Raw genomic sequence first — 11,216 nt, forward strand, 5'->3', positions numbered from 1 at the left:
CTCCTGGGATCTCTCTTGGAAAAGGGACCTTGGAAGAGGGCGGTACAGGAAACACACGCACACATTCACTATAGGCCTCCAACTGGTGTCCCCACCCCAGACCTAACGCCCCCAGCCCTAGAGAGAGGACTCTCCTCCACACACCTCGAGGGAACCGAGTAACCTTTCAGGGCTTTGGACGCTGGGAAGGTGGTAGGAACAAGGGAGGGAGGGGGGGACGGGCGGCAACCTCACCTGTTCTGAAGCCCGGTCTATGCTGCCATCTTGTGGCCTTAGCAGGAAGTGCGCCTGTTCCGCCCCTCTGCGTTCGTCCTGTAAAGTTCCAAGTTAACCTTGGGTTGAGCGAAAGTGTGCTCTGGCTCCCAGGGACATAGGAAGGAACAAGGCACAGCCCGTTCCTTTACAGTTCGTTTAAAGCTTACAGTCTGGCCGGGTGGCCTCCCAGTGACATGGTCCAAAACTCAACTCAGAGTCAGATACTCACCAAAATAGAAGGTCTGCAAAAGGTTCCAAAAGATGGAGAGGCATCAGGAAAGTGATGTTGAAGCTGGGCCTTAAAGGGCAGGTAGCACTGGCGGCAAGCGAAGATGAAAGAAGACACTCCAGGTGAAGGGACCAGCCTGAGCAAAGGTACAGAGGCAGGAAAACATCGGTTCTAAGGAATCCAGTTTTTCCCAAGCCTTGGTCAGATGTAAGGCATTGAGGGCAAGATCATTTGGGAGCCTGACGGGCAAAGCTGAGTTTGTACTTAAATCCTTATGCAGCGAGGAACCAGCAAAAGTCTCTGAGCAGGGGCTCAGCTCTGTCAGGGATCTCTCCAGGAAAAAAAGCATAGTAGCTGCAGAGGAGGGGAACAGGGCAAACAGGAGAGAAGTTTTGGGCAGCTGAGAAGGTGCTGGGCAAAGAGAACGGATGAAGAACACGCAGCGCTGATGGTGGTACTACTGAGAGTGCTGACAAGCCAGGGCCACCAGGAGAGACGAGGACTTCAGCTTGAGGTGCTCTCCGTGAAGACGTCCTTCACGCAACTAGAAATAATAAATTAATAAAAGTGGAAGCAGTAACACTCGCTCACATGTGTACAGACTACACAATAAAGAAAGCACTTTAATTCATGCATGCCTTTGACTAGTATTTATTGAGCCCCTACTATGCGCCTGGCGCAATGCTAAATGGTTTGGGATCCATCAGTAAACGGTGGTTGATTCCAGTAGGGGAGACAGACATTAACAACATACGTAAAGTACATGGTGTTCTAGAAGGTGCTATGGGAAAAAAGGAGCAGTAATGCAGGGAAAGGAGTATGGGAGGACTGGGTGGAGGACTGCAATTTAAAACGGGAGTTGGGGGGGAGGTCCAAGAGGGAGGGGATGTGTGTATGCGTACGGCTGATTCCCTTCGTTGTGCAGCAGAAATTAACACAACAGGGCTTTCCTGGTGGCGCAGTGGTTGCGAGTCCGCCTGCCGATGCAGGGGACACGGGTTCGTGCCCCGGTCCGGGAAGATCCCACATGCCGCAGAGCGGCTGGGCCCGTGAGCCATGGCCGCCGAGCCTGCGCGTCCAGAGCCTGTGCTCCGCAGCGGGAGAGGCCACAACAGTGAGGGGCCCGCGTACCGCAAAAAAAAAAAAAAAAAAAGAAGAAGAAAAGAAAGAAATTAACACAACATTGTAAGGCAATTATACTCCAATTAAAAAATAAAATTTAATTTTAAAAAATATAAATAAATTAAACAGGGTGGTCAAAAAAGGAGACATTTAAGCAAAACCTCGAGCGGAAGGGTAGCAGGGAATCTTAAAAAAAAAAAAACAAATACAAATGAACTTTTTTCCAAAACAGAAAGAGACTCACAGACATAGAAAACAAATTTATGGTTACCAAAGGGGAAGGGAGTGTGGGGGAGGGATAAATGAGGAGGTTAGGATTAACATGTACACGTCACTACATATAAAACAGATAAGCAACAAGGACCTACTGTACAGCACAGGGAACTCTACTCAATATTTTGTAATAGTCTATAAAGGAAAAGAATTTAAAGAAGAATTTATTTATTTACTTACTTACTTAACTTATTTATATTTATATATAACTGAATCACTGTGCTGTACACCTGAAACTAGCATGATATTGTAAATCAGCTATACTTCAATTTTTTAAATTTTTTTAGTTTACTTTCCCCTAAGAGGCCTATATTCCCCCCGCCTTCCCTTTTTTCTATTAAGATGGTGTTTAAAGCCTGAATTCCACCTTGGAATTACTCATTTTTTTCCCTGGGTACCTCTCCCGTATGCATGAGGTATACAAGTTAATAAACCTGTTTGTTTTTCTCTTGTTAATCTGTCTTTTATTACAGGAGTCTCAGCCAAGAACTTAGAAGGGTGGAGGGAAAATTATGTTTTCTTCCCCTAGAACACTTTGGGAAAGAAAGCCATGTGAATATCTGGGGAGAAGCTTCCAGATCCCAAAGTGGGAGCATTTCTGGCATGTTCTAGGCCCTGCAAGGGAGCTGGTGTGGCTGGAGTTGGGGGTGGAGGGTGGAGTAGTTGAGATGAGCTGGGAGAGGTGATGAGGATTGATACAGGGGCCCTCTAGAACATGTGAAGACCGGCTTTTTCTCTTGAGCAGATGGCAGTCATGACGTGATTTCCATTTTAAGGAGCTTCCTCAGGCTGCCGTGTGGGCACCAGACTCCAGGGAGCTGGGGTGAAAGTTGGGGGGCTATTGCAACAATCCAAGGCATAGATGATGGTGGCTCAGTCTGGGGCAGGAACCAAGGAGGGGTGAGCAGTGATCAGGCTCTGATATATCGTGCAGAGAGCGCTCAGGGTTTCCTAACCATTGGATGTGGCATGGGAGAGAAAAGTCAGGATGCTGTCTCCACGGGGAAGGAGCTGCCATCAGCGGAGATGGGGCCACTGTGAATGGGGCATCTTGGGTGGGGAGGGGAGATTAGAAGCTCAGACTAGGGCTTGGTAAGTTTGGGGTGTTTTTTAAACATCATAAGGCGGATATCAAGTGAATTAACTTCACTCAACCCACTTGGTAACCACGTGTGTGTGCGTTTGCGTGTGTGTGTGCTTTACTGTGGCAAGTACACGTAACATAAAATTTACCATTTTGGGCTTCCCTGATGGCGGAGTGGTTGAGAGCCCGCCTGCCGATGCAGGGGACGCGGGTTCGCGCCCTGGTCCGGGAAGATCCCACGTGCCGCGGAGCGGCTGGGCCCGTGAGCCGTGGCCGCTGAGCCTGCGCGTCCGAAGCCTGTGCTCCGCAACGGGAGAGGCCGCGACAGTGAGAGGCCCGCGTACCGCAAAAAACAACAACAAAAAAAAAAAACCCCATAAAATTTACCATTTTAATCATTTTTAAGTATATCATTCAGTGGCATGAAGTAGATTCACATTGTTGTACAACCATCATCCTCCTCATCACAATCCACCTCCAGAAACTTTTCATCATCCCAAACAGAAACTCTGTACCCATTAAACAATAACTGTTCATTCTCCCTTCCCCCAACCCCTGGCAACCATCATTCTATTTCTACAAATTTGCCTATTCTGTGTACTTCATCTAGGTGGAATCATCCAACATTTGTCCTTTTGTATCCGGCTTTTTGCATTTAGCATAGTGTTTTCAAGGTTCATTCATGTTGTAGCATGTGTCAAAATTTCATTCCTTATTAAGGCTGAATAATATTCCATTGTATAGGAATTCATTTTGTTTATCCATTCATCCATCAATGAACATTTGAGGGTTTTCCACCTTTTGCCTATTGTGAATAGTGCTGCTATGAACATGGGTGTACCTCTGCTCATGTCTCTCTGCTTTCAATTCTTTGGGGTTTATACACAGAAGTGGAATCGTGGATCATATGTGGATTCTATGTTTAGTTTTTTTTGAGGAGCTGCTATGCTGTTTCCCAGCCCTGTGTGTTTTTTCCCCACTTTTACACAGGAAGGCTTGAGAATCAGACAGGGAAAGGAACTTACAGGAGGTAGCAGAGCCCTGAGCCAAGGTTGCTTGCCCCAGAGATGTTTCTGGTTGTCCTGGCCACTGTGATTCAGAAACCCCTGCTAGAGACAGACCTGGAAATTGAAACTTGTGGGAGCTGAATTGAACCGAGGTGCAAACTTAGGAGCCATCTTCATAGAGCTGGTGGGGAACGAGTTTGCCAGTTTGCTGCAGAAGAGAGGAATGTGAGACCCAAGACAGCAGGAAGCAGGAGTTTGGGACCTGGCAGGAGTCCAGAGAAGGAAGGGGAGCTAACAGAGAAAGCAAAGGGAGAGCTACCTGTCAATACAGTCCCAGGCCAGGCCATCCAATCACAGCTTGCTAGCAGCTGTGTGACCTTGGGCTGGTTACTTACCCTTTCCTTTTTACTTATTTATTTATTTATAAGTAGATAAGTCCCTACTTACCCTTTCTGAGCCTCTGTCTCCCCATCTATAAAATGGTGATGATAAAAGTTCTTGCCTCGGGACTTCCCTGGTGGCGCAGTGGTTAAGAGTCTGCCTGCCAATGCAGGGGACATGGGTTCAAGCTCTGGTCCGGAAAGATCCCACATGCCGCGGAGCAACTAAGCCTGTGCGCCACAACTGCTGAGCCCGCATGCCACGAATACTGAAGCCCGCGTGCCGAGAGCCCATGATCTGAAACAAGAGAAGCCACCGCAATGAGAAGACCACGCACCACCACGAAAAGTAGCCCCTGCTCGCCGCAGCTAGAGGAAGCCCGCACGCAACAACGAAGACCCAATGCGGCCAAAAATTAATTAATTAATTATTTTAAAAACGTCCTCGCCTCATCGGGTTGACATGACAACTTAACATGATGAACTAGGATTTCTAAAGCCCTTGGCAGAGAGCTGAGAGAGCGTCACAGAGCCCAGGGAGGAAAGAGTCAGAGGAGTGGCTGGGAGAGAAGGGACAGTCCCTCCTTCAGCTGGGCTGCTGGAGGGAATGTGAACCAGTTTGTCTCTGCAGGGCAGTTTAGCAAACACCTTAAAGATATGCTTATCTGTTGACCCAGAAAATCCACTTAGAGGAATTATCCTCAGAATTCCTGAAAGGCAGTGCAAGTTTAATTACCCACAAGGATGTTCATCCAGTGCTGTTGATGAGAACAGAGGATTGGAGATGATTTTAGATGTCCAAGAAAAGGAAACTGGTTACATTATTTATGCTACATTCAGATAAATAAAAACTACATAGCCATTAAAAATGTGGTTGTAGAATTGTTTTATCAGCACAGAAAGAGGCTCTAATATATATATATATTTGTTACTCTTTTATTTCAGAAATTTTTAAACATGCACCAAAGCAGAAAAAAATAATGTAATAGACCTCCGTGCACCCATCACCCAAAGTCAACCATTACCAACTCACAGCCTTCATCCATAACCCCACCCACCCCCTCCCTCCTCCTACATATTATTTTCAAATAAATCCCATCATTTCATTTCATCCATAAATATTTCAGTATGTAGCTAGCAAATAAGAACTCTTTTTCTTTAACATAACCACATACAATTATCACACCTAAAATAATAATTCCTTAATAAAGGAACATGGTTTCTCTACTCATAAGACTTATGAACAAAATGTGTTGGTTTTCCATACCAAGCAATTCTGACACTAACTACCCAGAGTTAGTACAGACCCCACAGGTTAAAGTTCAGTCCCTCTCTTCAGACGTCAATCACAAGTGGTGGGTTCTAAGGTACCCATAGTTCTGTCCAACTTGGCTACAAACTGGGGTTCCCACAACCCCCTCCTTGGGCTCGATAATTTGCTACGATGGCTCACAGAACTCAGACAAACACTTTACTTACTATTACCAGTTAATTATAAAGGATATTATAAACAACAGACTTGAACAGCCAAATGAAGAGGAATACAGAGCAAGGTGCAGAAGGGTCCCAAGCTCAGGAGCTTCTATTCCCAGGGAATGAGTACACCACCCTCCCAGCACGTGGATGCGCTCATCAACAGGAACCCTGTTGTTTAAAGTTTTTATGGAGCTTCCATTATGTAGGCCTGATTGATTAAATCCTTGGCCCCTGGTGAGTAACTCAGTTTCCAGCCTCTCCCCCTCCCCAGAGGAAGTTGGAGAACAAGACTGAAAGTTCTAACCCTCTAATCACGTGATTGGTTCCTCTGGTAACCAGCCCCTATCAGGAAGCTATCTAGGGGCCCCAGCCACCAGGCATCCATTAACAGACAAAAAGACACTCTTATCACTCCAGAGATTCGAAGAGTCTTAGAAGCTCTTGTGTCAGGAACCAGGGACTAAGACCAAATATTCTAATAAAAGATGCTCCCAGCACCCCTATCATTCAGGAAATCACAAGGGTTTTAGGAGCTCTGTGCCAGGAACTGGGGCCAGAGACCAAATATTTATTTGTTTTATCACAATACCACACAATATAATCAAATATCTGGTCAGTGTTTAAATTCTGTCTTATAAATGACAATTTTTTCTTTTGAATTTGGGATCCACATAAAGTCCACACAAAACTACTGGTTGTATATATCTTAAGTCTTTCAAATGATGGGTACCTCCTCCCTGTCTTTTCTTTCCCCTCCCAATATATCTGTTGTAGAAAAAATGATTTGTCCTGTAGACCCGGACTGCTGGTCAACCCAACGGCCAAAGAGTCTGGACTTCATTGATTGCATTCCCATGGTGTAATTTAACATGTTTCCCTGTCCTCTGTATTGCCTGAAACTTGCTAGTTAGACCTAAAGTCTTGATCAAATTTAAGGTTTCCTCCTCCTTCTCAGCAGGGGCAATTTATAGGTGGTGCAGGAGAAATATGTTGTTTCTCTTTTGGTGACTTTAGCAGCCATAGATGATCAATGCCCAGAACCATTCATTCATTAGGGGTTGCAAAACGGCAATACTCTGATTGTACCGTTCCTTCTTCATTTACTACCTGGGAATACTGCTATAAGGAGAATCATGCCCCTCCCCTGCATCTAAATTTGTTTCCACTAAGGCACAGTTGTTACGGGAAAGGCAAGTTTTCAAAGTGATGAGATGATTCCCTAGCATCCTCCAACAGTAACTGATAAGGCTTTTCTTTCCCCGTTACAAACTTATAAATTTAAATATATTTAAAATAAACATATTTGGGGACTTCCCTTGTGGTCCAGTGGTTAAGACTCTGCATTCCCAAAGCATTGGGTCCAGGTTTGATTCCTGGTCAGGGAACTAGATCCCACATGCATCCTGCAACTAAAGATCCCACATGCCGCAACTAAGACCCTGTGCAGCCAAATAAATATTAAAAAATAAATATATGTGGTATGTTTCAATCTATTGCATTTATTATCCTTATAATTATGTAAAATATTTACATGGTTCCAAAAGCAAATCTCTAAAACAAGATAAAGTCAAGGAAATCCAGTTTCTATTCCTGCCCCCTCTACTATATCCCCTCTTTCCCCTTACAAGTAACCTTTTTTTAAGACCTTTTTTTTTTTACACACACACGTATCCTTTTTCTTACTAAGACTAGCGTAGCTCCTTTTCTATTACATGACAAAAACAATTTACAAACAGTTTGTAAAGTTTGATCCCAAACAAAAAAATTGTTTTTAAATGTACAGTAAAAGAAAAAATATGTATTTTTTTGATGTTTCTAACCGCATCTGCTCTCTAGGGATCCTACAATCCTGCACACTTTTTGTTTTGCCAAGTGGAGATGGGTCATGACTGTACCCATGCAGAGGGAGGCATGGCGCAGAGCTGAACTGCAAAATCAAGGGGGCAAGAGTTTAAGGCCTGGAACTGGGAAAGGATCAAAGGGGGAGATGAAGGAGCCAGCACAGGTGGGTCCCGGATGGAGAAAGAGCCGCGTTAGAAAGACCAGGAGGGGTCTGCACAAGCTAAGACTTTTGAGCTAAGTTAGGGGAGGTGGTGTAAATGCCCTCTGTTGAGGGTCACTGGGTAAAACTTACATCGTTCACTCATGTTTTAAGTAAGAATGGATTCTTTGGGGAAGATCTGAAGCCAGGCCGAAGGCTGTGTACAGCATAGCAAGGCACAAGGCAGAAGGACACTCAAAGCAGTGGGCAGTTTCATAAAAATCCATGTAAACAGGCAGAAACATGCCAAAATGGGTCCTGGTCATCCCTAGGTGGTAACTGATTTAACAGGTGGTTTTTTTGGGGGGGTCACTTTTCTACTTTTTAAATTGTTATGCAATAAGAATGTATTATTTTACAATTTGGGGAGATATCATCATTATTTTGAAAATAAAGTAAAGCATAGAGGTGCTGAAAGAACTGAAGGAAGTGGGTTCACTCAAGGGCCATGCCAGGCCGCCCTGCCCTGGGCGGGGGTTCCGTGCCTCCCCCGCCCTGGGAAGAGAAGCCAGCAGTGATTTGGGGGTATCTGTTGGGGGGCACGGCCAGGCACAGACAGTCCTCCAGGGCGGAAGTACCCTCACAGTTAAGGACACAGGCTCAGGGCTTGAATGCAGCCCTGCAACTAACTAGCTATGATCTTGAGAAAATAATCCCAGCTCTCTAAATTCAGTGTCCTCGTCTGTAAAAGAGAAAAGCCATTCCCACTTGGTGGGGTGTTGGGAGGATTGAACAAGACAGTAAATATAAAGTGCTTAACGCCAAGCGCATCACTTAGAAGCAGATAGTAAATAACATTTCTACAACAGGCCATGGCCTCCCTATAAGGCAACCAAAGTGTCATAGTTTCCCCCATGCAGAAGCCCAGGTCAGTCTTGAAGCAGAAGCCCAAACCTCACTCTGTCCCCAAAAGAAAATCCTCCCCTCAAAAGCACCAGTGAGTAATTGGTATTTTACGAACGATTCGGCAGGAGCAGTGAGGATGGGTCAGGTGGGACACCCACAGTGCACAAATCCAAGTTCTCCCAGACCCTCCCTCTCCACCTGTCCCCACAGACTGCATGGCCCCCAGCCCCACTGGCCACGCCTACCCCTCCCTTGGAGTCTTCCCCGGGGGTCTCATCCTTCGCCCAGCATCTTAGCTCCACCAGTCTCCTCCACCTGCCAACTAAGGCCCCTCAGGGCACTGGAGCTGCTCTCCTTAGAAGGTGAGCTGCAGGTTATAGAAAAACCGGTGGATTTTTTCCTACATACAGCAAAGGACACTGAGGTTCAGAGAGATTATGCAAGTTGTCTTGTAATAGGGAAGAACAAACCTGACTTCCATACTGGATCTGTTTCTTTTACTTTAACCTCTGCATACTGCTGCTTTTCTTACAAGTTAAGAATGTTGCTTATAGCCTGCAATTTACAGGATAGCCCATTCTTAAGGCTCTGACCTTTAAAGGTATAACACTTTCCTATTCATATAGAAATAAAAAGTTGCGGAACAGAGAATAACATTTTTCTTGTTGAAGGTTTACAGGAACATTGAAACCTGACCTACCAGACAGCTACAAGGGGAGGGTGGGACGAATTGGGGGATTAGGATTGGCATATATACCCTACCAAGCGTAAAATAGCTAGCTAGCGGGAACATGCTATAAAGCACAGGAAGCTCAGCTCAGGGCTCTGTGGCAACCCAGATGGGTGGGATGGGGTGGTGGAAGGGAGGTCTAAGAGGGAGGGGATATAGGTATACGTAGAGCTGATTCACTTCATTGTACAGCAGAAACTAACACAACATTGTAAAGCAATTATACTCCATTTTTTTTTAATTGTTTTAATTTTAAAAAAAAAAAAAGAAGGATTCTGGCACCAAGAAGTTTGCAGCAACCAACCACACCCCCTACCCTTTTAGTATAAAAGAAGCCTGAACTCTGACTCGGGGAAGACCGTTCTTTGGGACACTAGTCCACCATCTTCTCTGTCTGCTGGCTTTCTGAGTAAAGTCGCTATCCTTTGCCCCAACAACTGGTCTCTTGATTTATTGGCCTGTCCTGTGGTGAGAAGTACGAGCTTGGACTCGGTTACAGCCTGAGGACACAGAACAGACAAGCAGCAGGACAGCATCTCAAGTGGTCCCTTGACTTAAAACCCCCATTTTGTTAGCAGGGCCTCCTGTAGGGACTGAGATGATTCCCCTGGGTTTGGGCTGCAACGCAGAAAGCTCTCAGATCCTCGGGAGCATCTGGGAAGAGAGAAAGGAAAACACCCACGAATACATGCTCACACTCACTCAGATATGCATCCACACGCACACTGACACATGCCTATAGCCTGCACATACACTCTCACCGGCACGTATTCACACACACCCACACATACACACACACACACACACACACATACATTGTCCCGCTCATCTCTGAAGCACAACTGAACTCTGGCGGCCCCCCTGACCCTTCTGTCAAAGTGTGGGTTTAGCCACTGTTTGTTTAAAGAAAGGAATTAGGGATCAAAAAAGAGAGCGGAACCCCAGCTGAGGCCTAAAGCACATCTCACAACGACCCCGTGCAATCTGGGTCAGTGCTGCAGCAAGCCCAGGTCTGCCTCCTTTTCCAAGTGGTAAGAATAGCAGCCTTCATTCACTGAGGAGCGGTAGGGGGACGTGATTCCCATCGTGTACATACATACTGGTAGCTCCCAAATAAGGAATGCAAGAAAGATCGCGTTTAAATTAAAATTAAAGTTAAATCCTGTGCCAGTTATCCCACCAGCTGCCCAGAAATCTGACCTTGGATGTGACAGGGCCTCCAGCGATTCCCCAGGATTCCCTCTAGGTCACGGGGTTTTCTGTGACACCAGAGCTCCAGGGAGGCCGCTTGGACCAGATCAGCCATCTGCCTTGGTTACCATGGAGATGCCTATTTCCCCAGAGGATGTGATCCTTTCCTGGTGGGAGATTCTGCTGCTTCCATGCCAGGTTCAGAGCCCTGGGGAATCTGAATCAAGGCTGAAGGTCCCCAGGAGTCCCACACAGCCATGCCTTTGCCATGTCCCAAGCTCACCCTGGAGAGGTGCCCACCTCTGTCCCCCCATTCTCAGGGACGTGCTCCTGTCCCCTGCTGCTCTGAGCTCTCTCTCTTTCCCTTCTCCACTGACAATCTGGCATAATCTACTTAGTGATTTAATAACATTACATTTTTATCCTGTCACACATATTTTTCTCTTTAAACCTCCTCAAAAGCTTAAGAGAGAAAGTATTCGTATCCCTTTGTGCAGATGAAAAATATGGAGGCTGGGAGACTAAGTCACCCAGGCAGAAAGAGATGGAGGGGATACTCAGATTCAGGTACTCCAGAGCCCG

At 45.9% G+C, this 11,216-nt stretch overlaps 1 long non-coding RNA gene across 1 annotated transcript; it reads right to left on the reverse strand.

Annotated features, from left to right (window-relative positions):
• Nucleotides 1-484: 484 nt before the first annotated feature.
• On the reverse strand, nt 485-10,745 carry LOC136793274 (uncharacterized). Its single transcript, XR_010838339.1, has 3 exons — nt 10,644-10,745; nt 4,418-4,648; nt 485-1,028 (listed from the first exon to the last, which is right to left on the reverse strand). It is a non-coding gene; the product is annotated as an uncharacterized lncRNA (long non-coding RNA).
• Between the last annotated feature and the right edge of the window lie 471 nt (nt 10,746-11,216).

The sequence above is a fragment of the Kogia breviceps genome, chromosome 19 (assembly GCF_026419965.1).
Source record: "Kogia breviceps isolate mKogBre1 chromosome 19, mKogBre1 haplotype 1, whole genome shotgun sequence".
NCBI lineage: Eukaryota > Metazoa > Chordata > Mammalia > Artiodactyla > Physeteridae > Kogia > Kogia breviceps.